General features: G+C 37.8%; 2 pseudogenes; one reads left to right on the top strand and one right to left on the bottom strand.

Moving 5' to 3' along the window:
• Positions 1-12,732: 12,732 nt before the first annotated feature.
• On the bottom strand, positions 12,733-13,716 carry LOC139942682 (microfibril-associated glycoprotein 4 pseudogene; annotated as a pseudogene).
• A 5,367-nt stretch (positions 13,717-19,083) lies between these two features.
• Positions 19,084-20,070, top strand: LOC139942681 (microfibril-associated glycoprotein 4 pseudogene; annotated as a pseudogene).
• Positions 20,071-25,397: the final 5,327 nt, after the last annotated feature.

The following is a 25,397-nucleotide window of genomic DNA, read 5'->3' as shown; positions in this document are numbered from 1 at the left end:
TATACAAAAACGGATTATTTCATATTCTTCCTGGAAATGTTAAAAGCGAGACCGGATCGTCAGGATACAGCGATTTCCACCGGTAGTCCAACATTACTGTTACGTAAAAACAACCGTTAGACACATGGTTTCCCTGCACGGTGATTGGCTGACGGTGACGCCATCGATTGATAAGGCACCCTGCTGTTTTTCGTGGATATTGTGCCCTGACCGCCAAGCAAGCGTTAGACAATAACAAAAAGAGCCTGTCTAGCCTGAGCTGGCCCCCATTCAGTTCATACAGCTCACGTAAGATGTTTTTCCAATTATTTATCAACTGGTTATTATTAAACCCTACCCGATCGCCTGAGTTTGGCAAAAATATATAACATTTCCGAGACTCTTGCAGAAAATGTCTCAAATCGTGATTCAAATTTACTTCCAAAGATACGCAAGCTTGACATTTACGTAGAGTGATTGTACTTTTCAATAATGTCGCTGGTGGAACACAAATTAATTCAGGTCCGAAGTGCCGAGTCATTAGGGAACAATAGGTGCCTCTCGTTAACAGGTACTGGAAATTGTAATGGTGATTGTTTTCTTTCATAGGATTGAACAAAATTAGTTTATGACGGCTTTTTACCTGGAATTAAATGAACGAACCGATTAAATGCAAACACATTAGTCTTGACAGTATCACGCTATGACACGAACTTACATTGAATCTCAAATATATTTATTCCATTGAAGAACCAAAATTAAACCATATTAAAGGGACTGGACACTATTGGTTATTACTCAAAATAATTGTTAGCATAAAAACATACTTGGTAACAAGCAACGGAGAGCTGTTGGTATTATAAAACATTGTGAGAAGCGGCTCCCTCTGAAGTAACGGTAGTTTTAGAGAAAGAAGTAATTTCCACTAAAATAAATGAAGTTGATTACGAGACCTCAGAAAAATTTTCAAGGGTGTTTATTTCTTTCCTTATTACCTCGTAATTTCGACGACCTACTGAGTTCAAATGTACACAGGTTGTTATTTTATGCACATGTTGAGATACACTAAGTGAGAAGACTGTACTTTGAAAAATACCGATAGTGTCCAGTGTCTTTAAATATAAATATATAACAATACAAACAGATAGATCTCTGAACTTCTTGCTTCCAAATAAATAGTGTTTGGGCCATGCTCCCTACTAAATCTAGCGAAGTACCTGTAGAGCAAAATGTTGAATCATTGGATGAGTGCAACAGTCAAGCTATAATCCCAACACAATGGACAGTAATCCGATTATAGCCCCTTTGTTCGGACTCCGGACGACCGGACAAGCTCAGCGCCCTGAAGCGTTTGAAGAACCTATCCCCCAATCGTCTCACAACTGCTGCTGAATCGTTTGCCACTGTAATCGTTTGACAATCGTGTCACGGTTGCCGAACCGGTCTTAAATGGACCGTGCGCCTTGCAACTAGAGGAATCTTGAACAAATAACTTCCATTTCTAAGTAGGTCATGGATTTACATTTAATTTAAAGACAGAATGGGGATGTATTGATAAAAGCGTTCCAGACATACGCTTGTTTTAATCGGATGGCATAAAAACAAAAACAAATTGTCCAACCACTTTCTGGGTCATGTGTTTCATTTAAGGGGAATAGGTGACAATGTTTTTCTTTTCTCTGACAGAAGAAGTTTGGTTCCGTTGGTTCTTCTATTTTTATTTTTATTTTATTTTATTTTATTTTTATTTTATTGTTTGGGGGGGGGGGGGGGGGGCTGCAAAGTGAGATGATACCAGTTACCTGAAGTCCAGTTATTCCAACCTTCCATTTAATTGTGTTGGTATCCCAACAATTGTTTTTGTACTAACAGTCTATAAAGTTGAGACTGTGTAACTTGTCGATTTTTCAAAAACAAACTTGTAGTTTTCAACAACCTGGAAATTTAGCCTGTGAGATTAACTGTTGTAATTTGTCCGACGTCATATTAAATAATGTCTGGACTATAGTGTAGAGACTGTCATTTGTGCGGTAAACAAAACGTGAAGGTATGGATGCCAGCTATTGCACCAATTGTCGTGTTTTTATTAAATCCACTTTGCTCAACTGGTTTTTCTTAGCCGCTAGTGTAAATTGATTTGCTCTTTCAATTGTGTTTTCCATGCAGGAGACGATTGTAATGCAGTCGGCAAAACTACAATAGACCTATACACCCACAATATGATGTAGGAATTATGTAGCGGCAGTGTCGATCGACCGGTAGGGGGCGCCACCGCGAGTCCCTATCTGCCCTCCAGCTGGTATGCATCTTCACCTTTGACCTTCATTCATCTCACGTTGATATGCAGTCAAATTATACAGCAACATTACATGCAAGTTAATGCAAATGCATTCACGTGTACTGCTATATAGTACACACGTACATGTACGTGGACGCAGCATGCAGACGACCGAAAGTAAACTTCTCGTATATGTTTTTGATTGGTCGTCAAAATCAAAACAAACACATAACAAAATACGGTTGATTTTAGTCACTGCATTTGTTTATTGATATCATTGTATCCAATTTAATCACTGTCTATATCATTGTGGATAAATACATGAGTCCGGTCTATGTTTGCGGCCCCTGCAGGCCGATCGGTAAATCTGCTCGCCAGAGAGGGCGTCATCTGGTTTAAAGGGAAAGTACACGTTTAGTAATTGTCAAAGACCAATCTTCTCACTTGGTGTATCCCAACAGAAACATAAAATAACAAGCCTGTGAAATATTATAGGTTTTCTCGGTCAAATTCGTCAAATGAGCAGCCAATTTCATTTCCATGCGTTCGAATTAAAGCTGTTTTGCCTCCCCAGTTGTTACTGCTATTCAAATTCAGAATTCAGCCATTCAATTTCGTTTTGAGTTGAGTCAAATTCCTTTAGCACTTCGTTCAATTTAGTGTATCGTCATTCTTTTATGAGAATCACATGCATCAAGAAGTGTTTGCGAATTTGAATGCTGCTTTGATGAATTGTTAAATTGAAGGATTGTTTTGTTAAATCGAATGACGTAACATTACCTTCGACGAATCATAAAACGAAATCGAATGACCCTTTTCAGTGGCATTCGATTTCGTGCGAAATAGAATAGCTTGGTGGTTAAATTGGCTGCTCTTTTTCCGAAATTTGGTGAGAAAACCTATAGTTTGTTTGGTATGTTGGTATATCCTGTGCGATTTTTTATAGTTAAATTGTTTTCTGTTGCTGTACAAGTGGAATTTAAATTAAATGCATTGTTTTTACCTGATTAATTAAGCAATTGAATTCAATTAAATTCAAAAGCCCAAGTGCGAGACAATATAATCATTGACGAACGAATTGTGATTTCAGGGAGGACAAGATGTCGAACCAATGAACTCTCTTTTACATACGATTTTGCTTAAGAGGGAATTATTAGTATTATTAAGGAAATAAAAGGGCAGCGACTAGTTTTTTCACGGTCATTTGAAACAGGTAAGGTCAAATTTATCACACAGCAATTCGACCCTACAAGGTCTTAAACGGCCGTGAAAGAACTACTATATACCTTTTTATTCCCATTTATAAATACATGTTTGGATAAAAGGCTTAAAGGCAGTGGAAACTATTGGTAAGTGTCAAAGACCAGTCTTTTCACCTGTTGTATCTCAACATATAAAATAACAAACCTGTGAAAATATGAGCTCAACTGGTCATTGAACTTCCAAGATAATAATGAAAGCAAAAATACCCTTGTCACACGAAGTTGTGTGCGTTCAGATAGTTGATTTCGAGACCTCAAGTTCTAAATTAGAGGTCTCGAAATCAAATTCGTGGACAATAACTTCTCTCTCGAAAACTATGGCACTTATAGAGGGAGCCATTTCTCACAATGTTTTATACCATCAACCTCTCTCCATTACTGGTCACCAAGAAAGGTTTTATGCATAACAGTATTTTGAGTGGTTACCAATAGTGTCTACTGCCTTTAATAAAGTAAGAAACTCTCTAAAATTTATCCGTTTCCGACGTGCTTGAGCTCTGTATTTCCGTTTATACATCCATGGTCTCCGTATGTTGCATGCCTATTTCCGACAGTTTCCGGTTCCGTTCTTGCGAATGCGCGCATAGTCTTGGTGCAACACGTTCTGGTTTTCCTTTCACACACAGCGCGCGCGGCCAACTCACCGACAGCGTCTGTATCGCCCGTAACGAGACACGTCTTGCATCAAGACTAGCGCGGAATTTCCGCTAACAACCGGTTAAAAACACTGGTCATTATCAAAGGTTTAAACTACCCACGTGAAGCGCTCTTCACAAACAGGAATAGCGAAACTGTCAGAGGTATTAATGAATATTGGTTTATTAAAACACAAACAAATATCGCAGCTATAAGTTGAATAGACTTTAAAATACAGATATTCTTAAAAAAATTACATGTTAAAAATAAAAGAAAAACCAATAGGAAATACAATTTGTTTTTATTCATTAAAAAGGCAAACTGGCTAGTGCCAGTGAAAAAAAAAATGATAAAAGAAATATGCACGGCAAGTAACATTAAAGGAACAACGGGAAGGGATGGGGACAAAAGGCTTACCAACTGAGTGAACAAAAAACAACAGCCATTGTTGAGTGCTGGGACATAGGATGGGATGCAACTATTTGTGTAACGACCAGTCCTACATTTTTGAGGGGCTTATTTTGTTTGCATACCGAAAGTTGTTGTTTTTGTTTTGGTGGGAGCCATTGCCTGTAGATTCGAACAAGGTCTTACCTAAATGAGCCTGGATCAAGGCGCAACAGCCAGCCGCGACCTGCCAAATCCCAGTCCCCATCACTGAATTCCGCCAGCGCACCCCCATACATAACACATTGCATATAATACGTGTACAGCGTATGTACACATCGTAATATGTACCATTTGTATGGTACACGTATGATACATGTACGGTACACGTACGGTACACGTACGGTACACGTACGGTACATGTACGTACATGTACGGTACATGTACGGTACATGGGTACTTTCTAAGTAGCGCCTTGATGGTTTTGTATCTGCCAACATTTAGGGCGGAGCTCATTATGCTAATGTTAATAATAATAATAATAGTAATAAGACTTGTAATGCGCACATATCCACCCTACTGGGTGTTCAAGGCGCAGAATGTTGACTAACAACCCATTCTCATTGGTTGTTTGTTGACCTCTAAACTCTCGCTGCTATGTCAATCACAACGTTCTGCAAGCACTCGCACATGTGCTCGTCGACGTAAAAAAGCCGTGGCTGTTGCAAACAAAATTGACAATGGCGGCGGGCGAGGGAGAAATCCATACCCTAGTAAAATAAAGTGGTGTACTATAAGTTGCTGAAAATCACTGGCGTGTAACTTGCAACAGCACCTCGTAACACAACTACAGAAGCTTTCAAAAAGACAAAACAACCGCGTTTAATGCATCACTCATAGATTTAGAAATAGAAGGAAGAAAATTACACCATACAGTGAGTGAAATGTGTTTGAGAAAGGTTAAAAAATAATCCAGGTGTCATGGGTTTTCGGCAAGATGGCTACTTGGTTGGAACTCTTAGATGTTGGGCATTTTATGACAGTACAACACACCCCATCCCCTTGAAGCACAAATACTTAATAACATTCGGTTTTCCCCCATTATAGACCAGATGAGATAAGAAACCCAGCTGTTTATTTTGTCTTTAATGTAGACATACTATTCATTACGTTTCTCGCGGTAAATAAAAGTTGGGGATCGAAAATAATGTCTTGGCCGAAAACATACAAGACGGTAGAAGATGGCGTGTTGCTGAACAACAACTACAAGTAAAGATCAATTACATAAACTAACTCTTGCCATAATACACTACAACGTTACACTTATAGTAAAGCAGCTTCCAATTCATGGACAAATCTACCACCTACATTGTACTTATGATGCTAGTCCAAAATTTGACTCCCAAAAATGGTCGACCGTGTTAGTCGACGAGGTAAAAGGAAAACCGTGCAATTTCGAGGCATGTTTTTGTGGATCATTGTATTCTACTTTTACAATATCTTTCTACCCATATGCATTTTATAAAAAAAACAGTTACAAACGCTTTTCAAACACCAACTCGTCAGATCCAAGGCAACGTGTTCCTTAAACACCGTACTGATTGAGCGAGGCTTGTCCGGCTCGCGTATTTCTTTTCCCAGGACGAACGTGGGCAATTAACATAAAATGGTCCAATTTAAGTAACGGCTATTCAAATTAGAACAAATTTGACAGTTACTTAAATTGGAACATTTTATGTTATTTGCCCACGTTCTTCCTAGGAAAAAAAATACCCCGGCAGCCGTACACCGTCCGGCAGCGCATTCATACCCCTTACACCATATAGAGGACCAGATTTAGACTATTGAGTCACACTAATTCCAAAAGTTTGTTTTATTGTTGATTCTTGTTTTTTGGGTGGTTAATGATGACATATCCAAAATTGGACAAGGGTTTCAAGCCAGAAGTGAACTAATTTGCATAGTTAAATTAGGTGGTAATTAGCAATCTTTAAGGTCAATTATCTTTAAAACTATTCATTTTATGGACAAGGTTAGTGTTAGGGGTGAATAGAAACCTGACCTTGAGAATCTAATTAACATATTTGTTTACTCGATTGACCCTTTCCAAATAACTAGGTCAAATATCAAGGGGGTTAAACATGCAGTTAATTGGTTTTCTGCACTCAAATGCATTGTACGTGGTACCATGACAGTGTAATAAATAGTTAGTGAATTATTTTGGTTGAATAATTCCACCCAAGGTCAAAGGTCAACATGTCAGTAAAAAGATGCTCCCTTAACAGCACAGCTTGTTTCAAAGCGTTATATCATCCGAATGTGCAGACTGAAGTGTATCAGAAAATTTGTCAAAGTAGCTTCTCTAATAACCTCCAAGGTAGTTTGTAAGTACATGTATAGCATAATAACCATTGACGGCAGAGAGGACCTATGCTGGTAAATACCTTTTATTCTCAGTGGGAAAGTGTAAGGTGGATGGTGCTCTACATGGATACAATTCTTGTGAAGAAGATAACCACACAACGACAGTATAGTTAACAGTGCTCTCACCGCTGCTTACTCGCTGGCAGTTAGTTTTGCGCATGTGCGAAGTTGTTGACGAGCGCTCTCTTGAGTCAAAATCGTAAACAAAACATAGCCTTTCAACCGTTGAAAACGATCTGGGGTCATCGCGAATTTTGACCAATTAAAAGCCAAGATGGAAAACTAAACATGAATATGCAATGAAGTTAGTTGCGATGGTCGGATTTTGAGTCGAATTGATCCTTCAAAATCTACGTAATGTGAATTTTCTTGTTGAGAAATAGACCTCACACGTAAGAAATATATAACAACTAATGTTTTCCACTCAAAATTGAGAGAGCAAACCCTTTGAAAACAATTCCCTGTTTATTTTTGTAACACATGACGACGCTCTGGTGAAGCATTTTTATCAAGAGTAATGTACACAAGCATTGGGCAATTGCGCTTTTTGTGACGTGTGCAAACTGTAATAAACATTGTGCATTGTATGCGTTTGTTTAGTTTGTATGTGAAACATGTGGGCCGCGTCAGAAAAACGTTGGTGGAATCCCACTGATTTTAATTAATCCAGAGGGTTTGCTGCTATATAAACGGAATAATTTGATAGAATAATAATTTTCCTCTACAACAAACATTGTTTTAATATCAGGGAAATTCAATTTTACTCACAAACGCCAATAAAACTCATCGTTAAAGTCATAGAAACATGCACAAAACAGCGATGGGGTCACTGCTGTGAATAATTTATCTAATGTTGGACTTTCTGAAAATCTCGCGCATGCGCAAAACTATTTGGCACTCGATGTAGAGCTCTGAACAGCGGTGCTCTAAGGAAGTTAAATGAGGCATCAACAAGTGGGACACATGTTGGGAGGAACAGTGGGCAACACCTAAAAAGGTACCAGCTGGAGAGGTAACAACGAGGAGGCAACAACAGCCGGGGGCAACAACAATAGGGAGGCAACAACGGGGAGGCAACAAAAGGGTGGCAACAACTAGGGAGGCACAGGTTTCAGAATAGCCTGTCCCATAAAAGTGCTCTTTATTTTACACCGTATGTACCGGTTTTACTTTTTCTGCTTGTCTTAAGGCCTTTACAAACAAGTTGTTTGATGCACCCATGTCCTGGGAAAATATCAATCAGAACTGTCTGCGTGCCTACACTCTCCTCCCTATTCACCAACATTTCTCTGCAGGCTACATGTATGATTTCACCCTTCTTTTCCAAACAGTTTATTTTTCATTTTAATACTTTCGTTTTTTTTTTTCAGAAGTACCACCCTTATATCTAACAGCCTGAAGACGATCTGATAAAAAAATGAAGGAATTAAATTTGGTTCCAAATACAAGCTTAACCAAGTTATTATTAACTATAATAAATTGTGGTAAACTCTATCGACCCCTTTACTAAAATCGATGGCTATCAACACAGCATAATTCGTTAGTTTGTCAAGAAAACAATAAGCATTTATGAGCTATGGCGGACACAATGCTACTACACTATAAGGTTTGGTACACTTCTATCACGTCCGCCTTACATCAACAAGGCTCGTTTATCGTCCAGGAGTTTGAACAAACAGTGGGATGTAGAGGATCCTTTGTCAATGAAAGACTGTCTGCACTAAGGATTCATTATACACCAAACTTCAAACACCTCGGTTTTTTGGGACCGGTTCAACAAAAAGCCTTTTTCATCAGGAACTACACCTTCACAAAGAGAACAATTAAAAATCGTGGCTAAAGAAAGACATACCTCATAGGCAACCTCTTTAATTATGCGTGGTGGAAGGCAGTCTGGCCCTCCAAATTTACCGAACTTGACCTTTTTTAGCTTGTTAAAAAAACATTTGAGGTGATACAGCGGTGACCGATGATGCAGACGGTAAGTTAGCAAGTAAATTATCGAGGTCTAGGGTAGGAATATCAACTGCAATGGACGTAAATTGTTTGTTTATTTTGTTAGCAATTTATACAGTTGAGGAACCAGGTAGAGTAACACCTTGCTTGCACTTAACATCTGCCTAGGATTACTAATGCTAAGCTTTGAAACACTAGAGCTGAACAATTCAGATATGGCTTCCTTGATAAGGCATAACAAAATTATGTCATATTGGCGTAATGCCCACCCCCAAAAAAAAAATAAAAATAAATAAAAAATAATAATAATAATAATCTTTTTTTTTTCCTTTCCAGCAACGAAAATGACATGTTTTCTAATTGTTTACGCTGGTAGTATACACGACCACAACATACAACAAGGATACACACAGCAAAATTTGCTATTTAATAGTGTGCTTTATGACCTTTATTTTGTTTTTATGTATGTAATAAATTGTAATCATTAAATTTATTCCATTTAACACATAATTAAAATACTCAGGGTCGGCCGTATTTTTAGGGTAGGTCGGGTTTCTCCAACATACAAATGTGTGTTATGCCTAAGTATGATCTCATTTATACGAAGTTATTTCCATAGATTAAATTTACCACAGTTAAAGGCAGTGGACACTATTGGTAATTACTCAAAACAATGATTAGCACAAAACCGTACTTGGTGACGAGTAATGGGGAGAGGTTGATGGTATAAAACACTGTGAGAAACGGCTCTCTGTGAAGTGCCATAGTTTTAGAGAAAGACGTAATTTCCACGAATTTGATTTCGAGACCTCATATTTAGAACCTGAGGTCTCGAAATCAACCATCTAAACGCACACAACATCGTGTGACAAGGGTGTTTTTCTTCCATTATTATCTCGCAAGTTCGATGACCGATTGAGCTAAAATTTTCACAGGTTTGTTATTTAATGCTTATGTTGAGATACACCAACTGTGAAGGCTAGTCTTTGACAATTACCAATAGTGTTCTTACAGTCGGAAACTTGTGATTCACTGTCCAAACGAGTTTCTTAGGGGTCGAACAGTCCGGCGTTGCATGACATTGGACTTGTGTGAGAATAGTTCAAAGGAAGCCACAAATATAAATAATATATGAAATAAAAGTCAGTATATTAACTATTGATCATTTTAGTCATTCAGAATCATCAATAAGAATTTGATAAATTGACTATGCTTATTGGCATAATGTCAAATGTTATGATACTAATCATTCACAACTATTGTCAGCTTGGAATAATTAGAAGTTAAAATTTAGTTAACAGTAGTGTATACAACACAAAAACAACCAATATCACCAATTCATAATATCTAATTTTTATATCACAGGTACTATTGACAATCAATGAATTACAGCAAATCAAAACTTGAAAGTTTTGTATATTTGAAGTCGGGACTTTTTATTTCCACTGTGTATTAATAATAAATAAATATTTCTTTATAAAAACTAATTATTTCAAACAATTATACATTAAGACCTTTCAAACAATCACTAATCTACAGCAATTGAAATAATAATAATAATGCTGTTTCCTGAGTAACAAGCACATCTTTTTCGCATTGCCTAATCTTTTTAGAGTACAAACATTTTTACCATTATTAATCTACAGCAATTGAAAAACTATTTAGAGATTTATTTTGTTTTGTTACCTAAGAAACCAGCTCATCATTTTCGCATTGCCTAATCTTTTTGCCTAAGTACAAACATTTCAAACCATTATTATTCTAAAGCTAATGAGTTAATATTATTGATGTTTTCCGAAAAAAACAGGTCATAATTTTCGTCTTGCCTAATCATAATAAAATCCAAACATTTAAAAAAAAACTTTATTAATCTTAAGATTTGAAGTAAAAATTTGAGACTGATTTAATTTTCACATCATTCCCGTCTTGCTAAATTCCAAACATTTCAAACAACTATCAATCCAGAGCAATTGAAACATAAAACAGATTAATTGTATGTTGTTACCTGAAAAACCTGTCTATCATTTTAGTCTTGCCCAATATTTTTAAAAATCAAACAATTCAAACAAATATGGATTTTAGGCGCAATTGCAATAATATAGAGATTAATTTTTTGATGTTACCTTACAAACAAGCTCATATTTTTTTCATTTTGCGAACACTTTTCAAAATCCATTTTTTTTATATTAATCTACAGCAAATGAAACGAATGAAATAGTAATTTATTTGATGTTGTTACCTGAAAAAAAAACCCAGCTCATCATGTTCGTCTTGCCTAATCTCCCGTTCACTAGACAATGACTGTGACTTATGTTTACATTCAAACCGCCCTCTGTTGACAAAACACTGTCCAAGTCATGTTTTGCTAAACATAAAGACACGTAGTTGTGGTACTTTCTAGCTGGCTGCCAAAACGCAAAGGTCAGAGGTCACATAGTCTATCACCACAACTAAGCAAGACATTTTCCAAGCTTTCACAAAACCACTACAACAGCAATTATTACTACTATTGTTACTGTTAAGTATTGACTTTAGCAATATTTTCACATACATCATTTAGTTACAAAAACAATTAGTGTTAAAGTATACTATTTTGTATTCGTCACAGGAAACACAACATGAAATTTAAAAAATATTTGTGTATAATCTAAACGATCACTTTTCACGTTTATAGTTTTGGTAAAGCCACATTGTATAGGAAATCTAACGTACTGTTAGGAATGTGTGCCTGCTCAGAACTACGTAAAAAATGGCAATTTACCTGGTAAGTCTTCTGCCACCTTGCGCCTTAAAGTCTCCCATTGTTTGCAATATTGACATTGTGGAAACATTTCAAGTACACTTAAACTGAAATGCCACTGTATCTTTTGTCAACACTACGACTTAATTTATTTAAATCTGTGTAACATCTTAATTTTTTTAAACAAACTTATTTGAGGTTCAAGTTCTTTACAAAGAGTAGGAAATTACTTGCCATAGTTTCATGCTGCATTTCTTGAGGGAATTCCCAGCTCCCTTTCAGCTTTTCCACTGTCTTCCTTGATCAGGGTTTAACTGTGATTTGTGCAATATTGACCTTTCGGGATATTCACTTAAAATGAAACATCGCTGTCTCGTTTAACAAAGTATTTACCAGTTAATGTCTTTTTATTTGTGTCAAAATAGTAATTATGCCATTGTTAGTTCATGTCAGTCTAATACTGTTAGTTTGTGTATTGTAACGAACTGAAACTGTGCGCTCCGCCGGTGCGTTGGAGTGGCCCTGCCGGATCTTGGAGGACAACGCTCCCACGGCAGCTGGCTTGAACTTTTGGTGAACTGTTCTGTGATTGGACGAACTATCGATGATGTATAACATTGTAACACATAATTATAAGAGATTATCCAGGTGCGCGGACCGGATGCGTTGTTTTGGCGCCTTTTCTATATAACGTATTGTGTATGATTAAGATGTGTAGACAGACCAAATGTTGAGTTCAGTGAGTGAGCATGGAATAAGTTGTCCTTCTCGAAGTATTAAATAAATCATTGTGTTTCATATTGAACGGAATTTGAGTTCGTTTGTTTTCTGTCTGCGTTTGGCTACAGAGCAAACAAGGACCCTGGCAGTACGTTACAGTATGTTTTAACTAAGGCTACAAACATCTTACGAGTACATGACAATGACAATTGCAGTGCAAACAAATGATAATGTATAATGACCGAATGAAAACTAACTTTACTGTGTCATACTTTAAGTTCATTATATATTTGTTTTCTCTTTTAATAGTTATTTACTCGGAGTTTTAATTGTTGGTACAGATTGGGAAATCACTGTACTTGCCGTAGTTTCATGTTGCATTTCTTGAGGGAATATCTATCTCCCTTCCAGCTTTTCCATTGTATTCCATAATATCTCGGGAAAAAACCATCAGGGTAGTATTTAGCATTGAGATGTGCATCAAAGCAGGTTCTAAACCACCAGGCACCTTCCCTTACCTCTGCACAATTAGCCTTATTAATATCGTTGTCCTGGTCTTTTGTTGTAAAGGGTCGTCCATTATGATATGCCATTGAATCACCAGCTGAGCTGTTAGCGTCGTATGAGCCAACCAGGAGAGTGTATTTTTCACCTGTCACAGCAAACTCACCATAAGAAGCCCAAGCTGAATTTGACTGCCAATCTTCGATATCTACTCTGAGCTCCCATTTTCCTGACGCAGTGAGGTCACGCAGGATATCATTCCCCAACCAGAACTCATTATGTAGATCACCAAAACCAGTTTGGTATTCAGTCCAGTTACGGTAAAAATCAACAGACCCATTCTGTCTCCTCTGGAACACGATCCAGCCTCCTCCATCTGTTTCCATATCACAGTAGACATGTAACCTATCAGTCAGACTTGTAGGGTATATTGTGTATATGCCACTGTCAAGGTAACCAGCTTGATACATCTCCATACAACTGCCATAACTTTCACGGCTGGGTGCTGAAAACGAAGTGTTGTTCACATTGTCATCATAGTACAAACTTCCTTGCAACTCAACAAAGTCATCTTGGCTGTCAGCTCTGCTGGCATTATTTAAAACACACACCTGTGTACATACGTGGTAGTTGAACGACATGCACTGTGAATCCATGGAGCAGTCTCGACCGCATATCATAGGAGAAGATACAGTCTTCCACTGAAACGTGTGGTTCAGTAAGGCTCTATTTTCAGCCATGTAGAACATTTCGATGAACCGTTTTTGGTTTGCAAACTGGCAGGTTTGTACAACCAGAGTCAAAATCAAGGTTGGAATGATGACATCCATGTTGATCGTTTCTAGTGGATGTATCAATTTTTCAGTAGTAAATCCCACTGGTTGTAAGTCTTTCTCAAAATTTAGCCAATCAAATGAACTCCTTCGCGTGGTGGCAGACAATTGTAAAGGCAGTACACTCCACTCAATGCGTCACCATGTCTGCTCGGCCAAACTGACGTTTAGGCCCGAAGATACGACACAATCAATTGTCCTGGATTTAGCTTTGATGTGCTCTTGTTGGTCAAGATCACCACTGCAACCAACTGTCTGACCAAAAGTGCTGTAATTTGTAGGCAGTCACGTTTGCAGAGTTAGGGCTATCGATTGGAGCTATACTTAGGGGGAGTGAGTATTCGTCATTAAAATTACCAGACCTTCAGGTTGCTCGTGCGGACCACACAGTAAATACTTAACAGTGTAATACTTTACGCGTAGGCATTGCATGTGAGTTAAGCGCTCGTTCTTGGTAGAGGGCCGTCGGTGAAATTTAAGTCATTATTTTCTAATTACTTGAGCTCGCTATGGAAAGGGCGCGACGATTGGTGCGGACCTTCAGTCTTCTTAACTTATATTACACCAAAGAATCGATGAAACAATTACTTCACTCCCAAGGCGTCTCTATTGATCAAAATCTCATTAAGTCTCACTCAGGGAAAATAGTAACCATGGAAATTAAATTGCTTTGGTCCATGCCTACTATTGCTTCCAACAACCAGTCAGTCTCATTTAGGTGTACAGTAAGTTAAGCTACACGGTTGGATCGTCTGAACACAGTCACGACACATTACACACTACCACATGTACGAAGCCGAAGCCGAGGGTGCCATTTACCCTCGAGGGTGTACAAAACCCATGGACCCCAGTCACAGCGTGCAACAATTGTTTTGTTATACCTTTGTATAATTGTTATTCCTCTTCTCGAAGGTCTGTTGTCATATTCAAATATTGTTACGACCGACTATTCATTGTGTTATAAGCAGACGAACAAGAAACAATTCCCTCGAACCCGCGGTTGTTTCGTACACAGCGCTGGAAATCGACCAACGCCGGGAACGATCAAGGTGATGTACACCGGTGTGCGTTTTTTTTTTTTTCCTTAGTACGAACGCGGGCAATTAACATAAATGGGCGTAGTTAACTATACATTTGTCCATGCACATGCGTACTTCGACATAATAATAGTTGTGGAAAATTAATACACTTACAAACATGTACACATACACACACACACACACACGTACACGTTACATGTACAATGTACATGTACATTTAGTACCATGTACCATGTAAAACTGCGTATTTTGTACAACTATACCTTTTGTCCATAAAATACGTCGCGCTTGCTTTCATTGCCAAGTCTTGATTGCCCGATAAAATATGTTTGGATATGGTTGGGAGGGGGAGGGAGGGCAATTATGAAAATAGACTGACGGTCATGATGAACGGCTGTGGTCCCTAATGTTTTTTGATGAAATTTAATAGTACACTGCATTACAAACATCACTTACACTCTAAGAAAAAAATACCCAATGTTGCGTAAAATTTTACTCTTTGTGGTGTTCAAAAGGGAACATGGTCGTTTGGAGTGTAAAGCGGTACGCAACAGGGGTTGCGTCGTAATTTACTCAATTTCTGTGTAAAACGGCTACCCAACTATGCGTCAAATTTCTAACCCAACTTTGTTGTGTCTAAATGTACCCAACAACCGACTACCCATTTACTCAGTAGTTGAGCACCATAACCCCAAGTGTTGAGTAAAAAAGAAGTAGTGCATTTTGGCAGCAAAACGGACACTACTAAAAAATTAAAAAAGACATATATACATTGAATTGGACTGGACAGTATAATATCCGATTAATATATGGTGATCACAACCCTATAACCACCTTGCATAAAACGACCGGAGTGTTTGTGTACATTCAGGGGGTGAAAACGAAAACAAAATTTTAGCGAGCAGACTATAAGTAACAATCTCTTTTTAGAAGCGGTGTTGTTGGCTCTCAAAAGAGCCGTTTGGTTTTGCCAAACCTGTTATTGACGAAATTGAAGCTGCTATCTACGTATTTCCTGGTGATGCATTTCTCACTTCAACAGACTGTTGTACCTCAAACATAATGCCAAAATTCTCTCAACTGTGGTTAAATGAACATCAGAACATCAACGACCGCATGCAACATCAGAACTATGTCCACCCCATCCACCTTTGATTGTGACTTGTGCCTGCGACTTGTATACGTCCGTGTGTAATGTGCACGTTGCATTATGGGTAAAATGGTTTCCACGAGGAGCAGTTTACCCAATTACGTGCAACATTTTACCACAAAAATGAGCATGTCCTGCTTTTTTTAGTACGTCGCAAGGTAAACTTGACCCTGTTGCGAGGAAAATGTGTTTTTGTACCCATAAGTTGCTTTCACTGGCGAATTTTTGTATGCGACTTAAAAAGGTACAAGTTACCTTCTCGAGAGTACTGGCCAAAAAGCCACATAGCCCAACATTGCGTAAGAAGTTACCCAACTTTCGTACCCAGCACATTTACTCAGCAAGTTTTTACACTTCTTTTTTTAGAGTGTATGCATCTGGAGGACACAAAAATATGAAACAAAAATAATGTTGTTTTTTCCAGAGGTTTCTTATCTTATGTTGGGATACATCAAGTGAAAATACTGGTCTTCGACAATAATTACCAAATCAAGTGAAAATACCGGTTCGACATTAATTACCAAATGTGCCCAGTTTAAAAATAAACCATGGATAGTATATCTCCATGATTAGACCATGGAGGAAGAAACATAGGAGGTAGACTGGTTCATCACAACCTGTACACCATTGTGTGAAGCGATAGTAGAAGAAAGGCAGGTTGTGTGGTCCCCATTTATTTACCACAACTATTTTCATTCCACATACCACCACCAGTGGCCCAAGGTCCCTTGCGGTTATCTCTATAGCTCGTGCGTGCGCAAGAGTGTTATTCGGGCAAAAACACGCCCATTTATGTTAAAGCCATTGGACCCTTTCGGTAAACAGTGTTATCCAAGGCCCACACTTTGTGTACCACAACTTCTGTATCAAATAACAAACCTGTGAAAATTTAGGCTCAATCGGTCATCGGAGTCGGGAGAAAACAACGGAAAAACCCACCCTTGTTTCCGCGCGTTTCGCCGTGTCATGACATGTGTTTAAAATAAATCCGTACTTCTCGTTAACGAGAATTTATATTGTTTTGCTGTTTTCAAAAAAAGTAAAGCATTTCATGGAATAATATTTCAAGAGAAGACTTTCACCATTGCCTTCTGTAAACCCTGTAAGTTATTTGTAAATCTGTGAACTTTTTTTTTTTTCTGAACCGAAAGGGTCCAATGGCTTTAATTGCCCACGTCCGTCCTAGGAAGAAAAAAAAACGACCCCCGAGCCACGTAACATAAATTTGTTGTTGCGCGTCACATGATTGGTTCTCGACCAATCAAACTTCACAGTTTGTTACCGAGATATAAAAATTACTGTTGATACTGTCCGTTACTTATGCGAAAACAAAATTGTCTGGTCTTATTTTGCACGCGCACACGTTCGCCGCAAAGATTATGTTTAAGGCATACACTAGAAAACTGTTTTGTTTAATGCTAGTATCTGTGACAGTCTTTACACAATCTCATACGGAAGCGTTACATGAAAATTTTAAATCAATGGACACTACTGGTAATTACTCGAAATAATTGTTAGCATCAAACCTTACTTGATAACGAGTAACGAGGAGCCGTTGATGGTATAAAACATTGTGAGAAACGGCTCCCTCTGAAATAACGCAGTTTTCGAGGAAAAAAACTTCATTTTCACTAAATTATTTGAATCTCGAGACCTCAGAATTAGATGTTGATGTCCCGAAATCAAGCATCTGAAAGCACAAAACTTCGTGTGACAAGTATGTTTTTTGTTCCCCATTCTAATATCGCAACTTCGACGACCAAATGAGTTCCAATTTCCACAGCAATGTTATTATGTGTATACTATGTTGAGATAAACCAAGTGTTAAAACAACGCGTTTGAAAGCACGAACGATCGAAACTAGGATTTAAAGCAATCGCAAAACATCGGAAAACCGAGTGTCAAAAGGGCCACACTTCGTGCTTCACAACTTATATATAAAATAACAAACCTGTGAACATTAAAACTCAATCGGTCATCGGAGTCGAGTGAAAACAACGGGAAAACCCAACCTTGTGTCCGCACGTTTCGCCGTGTCATGACATGTGTTTAAAGGCAGTGTACACTATTGGTAATTACTCAAAATAATTATTAGCATAAAACCTCACTTGGTAACGAGTAATAGGGAGAGGTTGATAGTATAAAACATTGTGAGAAACGGCTTCCTCTGAAGTGCCATAGTTTTAGAGAAAGACGTTATTTTCCACGAATTTGATTTCGAGACATCAAGTTTACAATTTGAGGTCTCGAAATCAAGCATCAGAACGCACACAACTTCGTGTGACATGGGTGTTTTTTTTTTTTTTCATTATTATCTCGCAACTTCGATGACCGATTGAGCTCAAATTTTTACAGGTTTGTTATTTTATGCATATGATGATATACAACAAGTAAGAATACTGGTCTTTGACAATTACCAATAGTGTCCACTGTCTTTAAAATAAATCCGTTGTTCTCTATTTCGAGAATTGATAATTGTTTTATCTCAAAAAGTAAAGCTTTGCAAAATAATATATGAATATTGATGACAGCAATTATATGATGGATAATGATGATGAGACTGAGTCATAAATTGATTCTCAAGGGCGTGCTTAATCTGCTGCTTGGCAAAAACAACCTGTGCACGTTAATCTATGTAAGACTTTAATTGGATTTTCAGAAAGGTCCTCAATTACCGAAACCTTACCTGTAAAGTATCAAGTTGTTAAATATTGATCGTGTGGTCCACGCGGGCATCTCAATTTGAAGGTTAAGGATAGTGAATACACTGGCTAGTCATGGTAATGGACTACAAAACAAAGAGGATTTTGTACGAACATTACTGCCAAAGTTATTGTATAGGCACAATTACCTTCTTAATGGTAATTGCATTCCTGACTTAATTATCATGGGCGAGAAAAGTATAGTGCACCAAACCCGCCAATGATAATTGTGTCGTTAATCTTAAAGCTTATTACTATCGCTGTTTTGTTACAACCTATTAGCTGTGATCTCATTGACGTCAAGAGGCAGTGCGTATATGCATAAATTGGTCTGCGACTAAAGATCTAGTCACTGTATCAGAAACTGTTCGTCAAAGACACACTCTCAGTGCTTGGACACAATTGCCACCAAAGAATTTGTGAAATAAGTTCTTTAAACAATTCAGATTGCTGTCATTAACAAATGTTAATCATGAAAACTGTCATTACAATCTGCTGCCTTGTACTAGGGGTACAAACCTGTCTGAGTGCAAAGCAGCAACGATTCATCGAAACGTTTTACTTGGCTGAAAACCGAGCCTTACTGAATCATGTGATTCACTTGAAAACTGTATCTTCACCCGTGATATGTGGGCGAGACTGCTCTATGAACCCAAACTGTGGCTCATTCAACTATCACATCACAAAGCGTATTTGTGTGTTGAATAATGCCAGCAGAGCTCACAACCCAGATGACTTTGTCAAGATGCGAGGAAGTGTATACTATGGTGATAATGTAAACAGCTCTTCATTTGCAACGCCCTGCAATAAAAGTTACATCGATTGTCTGATGATGTATCAAGCTGGTTACCGTGAAAATGGCATATACACAATCGACTCGACAAGTCTGACTGATGGGTTACAGGTTTACTGCGACATGGAGACCGATGGAGGAGGCTGGATGGTGTTCCAGAGGAGACAAGACGGCTCTGTTGACTTTTACCGTAACTGGACTGAATACCAATCCGGGTTTGGTAATCTACATAATGAGCTCTGGCTGGGGAATGATATCCTGCGTGACCTTACTGGGTCAGGTCTATGGGAGCTCAGAGTAGATATGGAAGATTGGCAGTCTAACACATCTTGGTCTTCTTATGGTGAGTTTGCTGTTACAGGTGATAAGTACACTCTCCATGTTGGTTCATACGATAATCGGAGTACAGCTGGTGATTCAATGACAAATCATAATGGACGACCCTTCACTACAAAGGACCTGGACAACGATGCCAAGGACAATAATAATTGTGCGGAGATTAGGGAAGGTGCCTGGTGGTTTAAAAATTGTTTCAGGGCTCATCTCAATGGTCATTACTACCAGGATGGAGATTTTCAAAGATTACAAGGAGTACAATGGAAAAGCTGGAAGGGAGACGAATACTCTCTCAAGACATGCAGCATGAAACTACGGCAAGTTGATTGATTTGTAACACTTTACCAAAAATTATAACCGCAAACAAAAACTGTTGTTTCCGTTGGAAGGACAATTTTAAACCCCCCCCAAAAAAAAAAAAATAATAAATAAATAAATAAATAAAATAAAAAATAAAAATCGTGTACCAACCAATTTGTAAAAATGGTATCCTCGTATACTTCACAATTTCACAAATTTAGAATATTAAGTGTTACGTTAATAATGAGAGGTTTTACCAATTTTATTCGATACAGTGACTCGATAGTTAAACGCGGTTAAGCAATGCCTAATATGACGATGATAGACGAAGCATTAAATATAAATCTTGCAAAACAGAATAACACGTGCTGTGTGACGTACATGCATCACCCAAGATTTTTGAATAAGGAAATCAATATGTGGTGAAGAGGTTTTCAACTAGTGGTTTAATCCCAACGAGGCGGCCTGGTTCTTGATTTAACTTTACCGAGACGTAGTCGAGGTAAATTATCAATAACCAGGCCTCGGTGGGTTTAAACTACTAATTGAAAACCGATTCAACACACTTTGATTCCCATTCTTAAATACCTTTTCGGTGAAAAAACATCACCACTTTGGGTAAAAAGTAAAATAAATGCAAAAATAATTATTGTTCAATGATTCTTTCAACAAAACACCCCTCCAGCTATGAAATGGTAAGGCCCTCCGCCACCCTCGGGTAAACAACTCCTTATAAGGGAATGCTGTGCGCGTCGCGCGTAACGCGTGTTGTGGCACAACTGTCCCGGCCGTTGCTCTCGACCAATAGGAATGTAGAAACTGTCTTATAATCACAGGTGCAAGCTCGCGTGTCATGCCCATGTTACAACACTTTTTACTGGTCATACAAAACATTGGTTTTTACACACCCACGTGACGCGCTCTCCACCAATAGGAGTAGCGAAACTGTCTGAGGTATTTATGAATGGTTGTAAAAGACAGAAATTGCCTCAATGTGTTGACCGTATCTGTAAGAGGTAGCTATTCTCAAGAGGTCTGCCTTCTTAAAAAATGTATATCTTAAGGGGAAACCTGTGTGTTCCTAAAGAAAAATACAATTGGAGGTGCAGTCGTGTTCCCCAAAAAAAGTTTTGAGTTAACCTGTCCCCAACTACGTAAATGCATTGCTTATTGTTTTAAAGCGAACAACTAATTACCATATTTGTTTGACCAAAGCTTATATTATTGACGTAAACGTCATATAGAAGTTTAATTAACAAATTGTCGACCATGACCGGGAACAAAGCATGCAATCAAAACCCACAGCAGGTGATTAGGCTGTTTGTATTCAAGTGGCAACAAAGTTTGGCGGTTCGTTTACATCTCAATGCCATTGTTACGGTGACGTCAAAGGGTAAAGCTCCTTTAATGCTTAAATATAGAAGGCGACCAAAAATTAGTTCATTTTGATAAATTCATTCACGTTAAGGACTAACTCTCACATAATGCATTAATTAACAAACCTGTGAAAAATTGAGCTCAATTGGTCTTAAAACTTGCGATATAATAATGAAAGAAAAAATTCGTTGTCGCACGAAGTTATATGCTTTCAGACGCTTCTTTCTCGAAAAGAACGTTACTTCAGAGGGAGCCGTTTCTTACAATACTTTATACTACCAACAGCTGTATTGTTTAAAATATTTTTAATAAGCAAACATGCAGTTTACTTATTTACAAAAAAAATGCAACTTTAAAATAAAGTTAGTGAGGATTTCACAGGCAACGGGTTTAACCAGAGCATTTGAATGTCCACTTTCACTAGCCAACAGGTTGTTAAAACATATATATTGGGCGCTGTGAAAAAAGGGAAACAAGGAATTTTTTTTATCATCATTGGAGTTGCGGTCGTGCCCCCCTCCCCCCCCCCCGAGGAAAGTCGTGAATTCATTGACGTAATTGCATCGCTGACTATAGTTTGAAGAACAAAAATATTAATTGCCATAATTTGTTTGACCGAAGCACGTATTTTTGACGTAAACGACAAGTTAAATTATCATTGTCGACCATGACCGGGAACAATACATCCAATCAAAACCCACAGCAGGTGATTAGGTTGTTTGTCATCAAGTGGCAACACAGTTTGGCGGTTTTTTAATATCTCAGTGCAATGGTAACGGTGATGTCAATGGGTATACATGTGTGTAGCTTCTTATTGCTTAAAAATTGTCAAGACCCAAAATCAGTTAATTTGAACAATTCATCCACGTTAAGGACCTACTCTTAGTGTAAGGACAACATTTCTACAGAGTGATCTGAGAGAAAATATCAACTCTACTTTGTTCAACGTGATTTACTTTAGATAAGTGCATCCTCAAGCGTTTATCATGGAGGTCGTCATCGTAACCGTGTTAATGGTTTTGATGGTACAAACCTGCCATAGTGCAAACCAAAAACGGTTCATGAAAACGTTATACTTGGCTGAAAATCGAGCTGTATTGAATAAAGTCATTCGGTGGAAGACGGTGTCATCTCCAGTGATATGTGGGCGAGACTGCTCCATGAACCCAAACTGTGGCTCATTCAACTATTACATCAAGAAACGTATTTGTGTGTTGAATAATGCCAGCAGAGCTCACAGCGCAGACGACTTCGTTGAGTTGCCAGGAAGTTTGTACTATGATGACAATGTGAACAACCCTTCGTTTTCAGCACCTATCATTGAAAGTTACAGCAGTTGTCTAAAGATGTATCAAGCTGGTTACCGTGACAATGGCATATACACAATATACCATACAAGTCTAACTCATGGTTTACAAGTTTATCACAACTTATTTATAAAATAACAAACCTGTGAAAATTTATAGGCTCAACCGGTCGTCGGAGTCGGGAGAAAATAACGGGAAAACCCACCCTGGTATCCGCACGTTTTGCCGTGTCATGTGTTTTCTACAATCCGTAATTCTGGTTGTCGAGAATTTGTAGATGTTTTAATGTTTTCTCAAAAAGTAAAGCATTTCATTCATGGAATAATATTTCAAGAGAAGTATTTCATCATTACCTTCTGTAAACCCTGTAAGTTATTTGTAAACCTATTTGTTCTGTTCAAAAAGTTTTTAATGGCTTTAAGAACGACTCACTTCTCTTTTATTCCCATTCATAAATGCTCTTTTGTTGAAAAACGTTAAAAAATTACAGTTATAGACACTTTAACAATTGAAAATTTGAGGTTTGAAATAATATTTCCAAAACTTTGTGAAGAATCTGTTTGATGCGCGTGGGTTGTGTGTACGCGCGCGCGCTTATATTACGCGCGCGCTTAGATTATGCGCTGTTACTATAGCTATTAATTGCGTTCCGCGTGGGTATCTGGCGCGCCCGACACGCGGAAACCAGCTTGTTATGAACAGTTCCAGCTGTTTTATAAAAGGTTTAAACATCCCCACGTGACGCGCTCTCCACCAATAGGAGTAGAGAAACTGTCTGGGATATTTATGAATTTAAATTTAAAATTGGTGTAAGTTACTTTGTTATTAAAGTGGTTGAGGATTTCGTATTGTTTTAATACTCAAAAACAAAAACAAAACAGATCTAGGCAGGTAGTAAATGAGAGCGTTTATAAATCTTTTGTAGGAAATGTATACTAATTAAAAGGATTTAATTGTAGTTCTAGTAATTTCAAAACCGATTGTGTGGGTTGCTTGTTTTGAAATAAACGAGAAAGAAGCTGCCAGCAATCAATCAATGTCGATGAAGTAAACTTGTTGAGAACACAGCAAACAACAATTGATTGATTGATCAAAATAAAAAGAGTTTTACGCAAGCACTGGATTTGGCTTTGTTCGTTTCAGGTATTTATTTAGTAGAAAAACATGTAGATTTTGCTCAAATAAGAAACATATAAACAAGAAGAGGTTGACTTTGGTTGCTTACACTGAATAATTATACTACTTTTTGAAGAAAAAAATATATAAGTAGTTAAAACAATTTAGAAATAATTAACTTTATGAAACAGTAAAGCGTAAAATTGTCTATGTTTTAAATAATTTAAAGGAAACAGTGTTGTCTTAATAGTTGTAAATTTACTTAATCTTGATAGACACTGCGAGTTATTTAAAAACGTGTGTGCATATAGACGATGTGACCTCTGACGTCACTCGAAAACCATAACATGATTCGCGCGCATACCGTCGGGCAAAACCTTTGTGTTTTGGCACCCAGCAGAGGGCGGTTCGAATGTAAACAGAGGTCACATCGTCTATAGGAGGATGAGTATAGGTTGGCGTTTTGATTTAATATCCAAAATAAATGGAAAAGGGTTTAGGCACGAAATTATCAGTTGGCTAAAAACAAAAACATTTTTAAAGATTCGAAGATTCGAAGATTCGATGTGTAATTAATTAGTTTTTGTAATTAATTAATTGTAGACATGTCGTATGAAGGGCGAGCCATGGTTGTAAAACATGCAGCTTGTAACTAATTGGATGTGCGTATGTTACGCCGTGGTACAATAAGCCATGCATGCAGCAAACCTGAACATCTGACGTCACACTTCGAGACGCGTGTTCTATTGCGGACGTGATAGAGTGTACTATTTGCGCGTTCATGCCTTGAATCCGTTTATCCTCTCCCCCCCCCCCCAAAAAAAAAAGGACGTAATATAAATCAAATTTTGAAATACGACAAAAATAATAAAAAATGTAAAAACGGTACATGTAAGTTTTTCTGATACAAACATACACATTACTTGCATAAAAAAAAAGAGCTTTACCAAGTTTTGCACAAAAAAAAACAGTTACCGGCAGTGTAAGCACATTGTGTCATCCACCATCCGGCATCTATATACTAATGCAAGTAATGTGTATGTTTGTTTTAGAAAAACTCACATGTGCCTCTACAGATCGAGCTGCAACTTTTCTTACGGCATTTTTTTAGGTCCGGTGATCATACTAATGGGGTTACATTTTATTTTATTTTTTTTCGTATTTCAAAATTTGAACAAGGTCAATTTAAGTAAATCTGGAGGGCCAAACTGCCTTCCACCACGCATAACTAAAGAGTTTGCCTATGAGTTATGTTTTCCTTTGGCCAATATTTTTAATTGTTCTCTTTGTGAAGGTGTAGTTCCTGAAATTTGGAAAAAGGCTTTTCTTGTACCGGTCCCCAAGACTAATCATCCAACCATTGATACTCTGCGCCCCATCTCACTCACTTGTATTTTCTCTAATGTGTTCGAAGAGTTTTTTGTGGAATGGATCCTTAGTGACATACAGTCTTTCATTGACACATTTCAATGTGGTTCTTTGAAAGGATCATCTATATACATCCCACTGTTTCGTAAAACTCCTGGACGACATACATTGTGTTCTTGATAAACCAAA

The sequence above is a fragment of the Asterias amurensis genome, chromosome 10, assembly GCF_032118995.1.
Source record: "Asterias amurensis chromosome 10, ASM3211899v1".
Lineage (NCBI taxonomy): Eukaryota > Metazoa > Echinodermata > Asteroidea > Forcipulatida > Asteriidae > Asterias > Asterias amurensis.
Note: the sequence above shows the minus strand (reverse complement) of the source record. Positions and strands in the feature narration are given on the sequence as shown.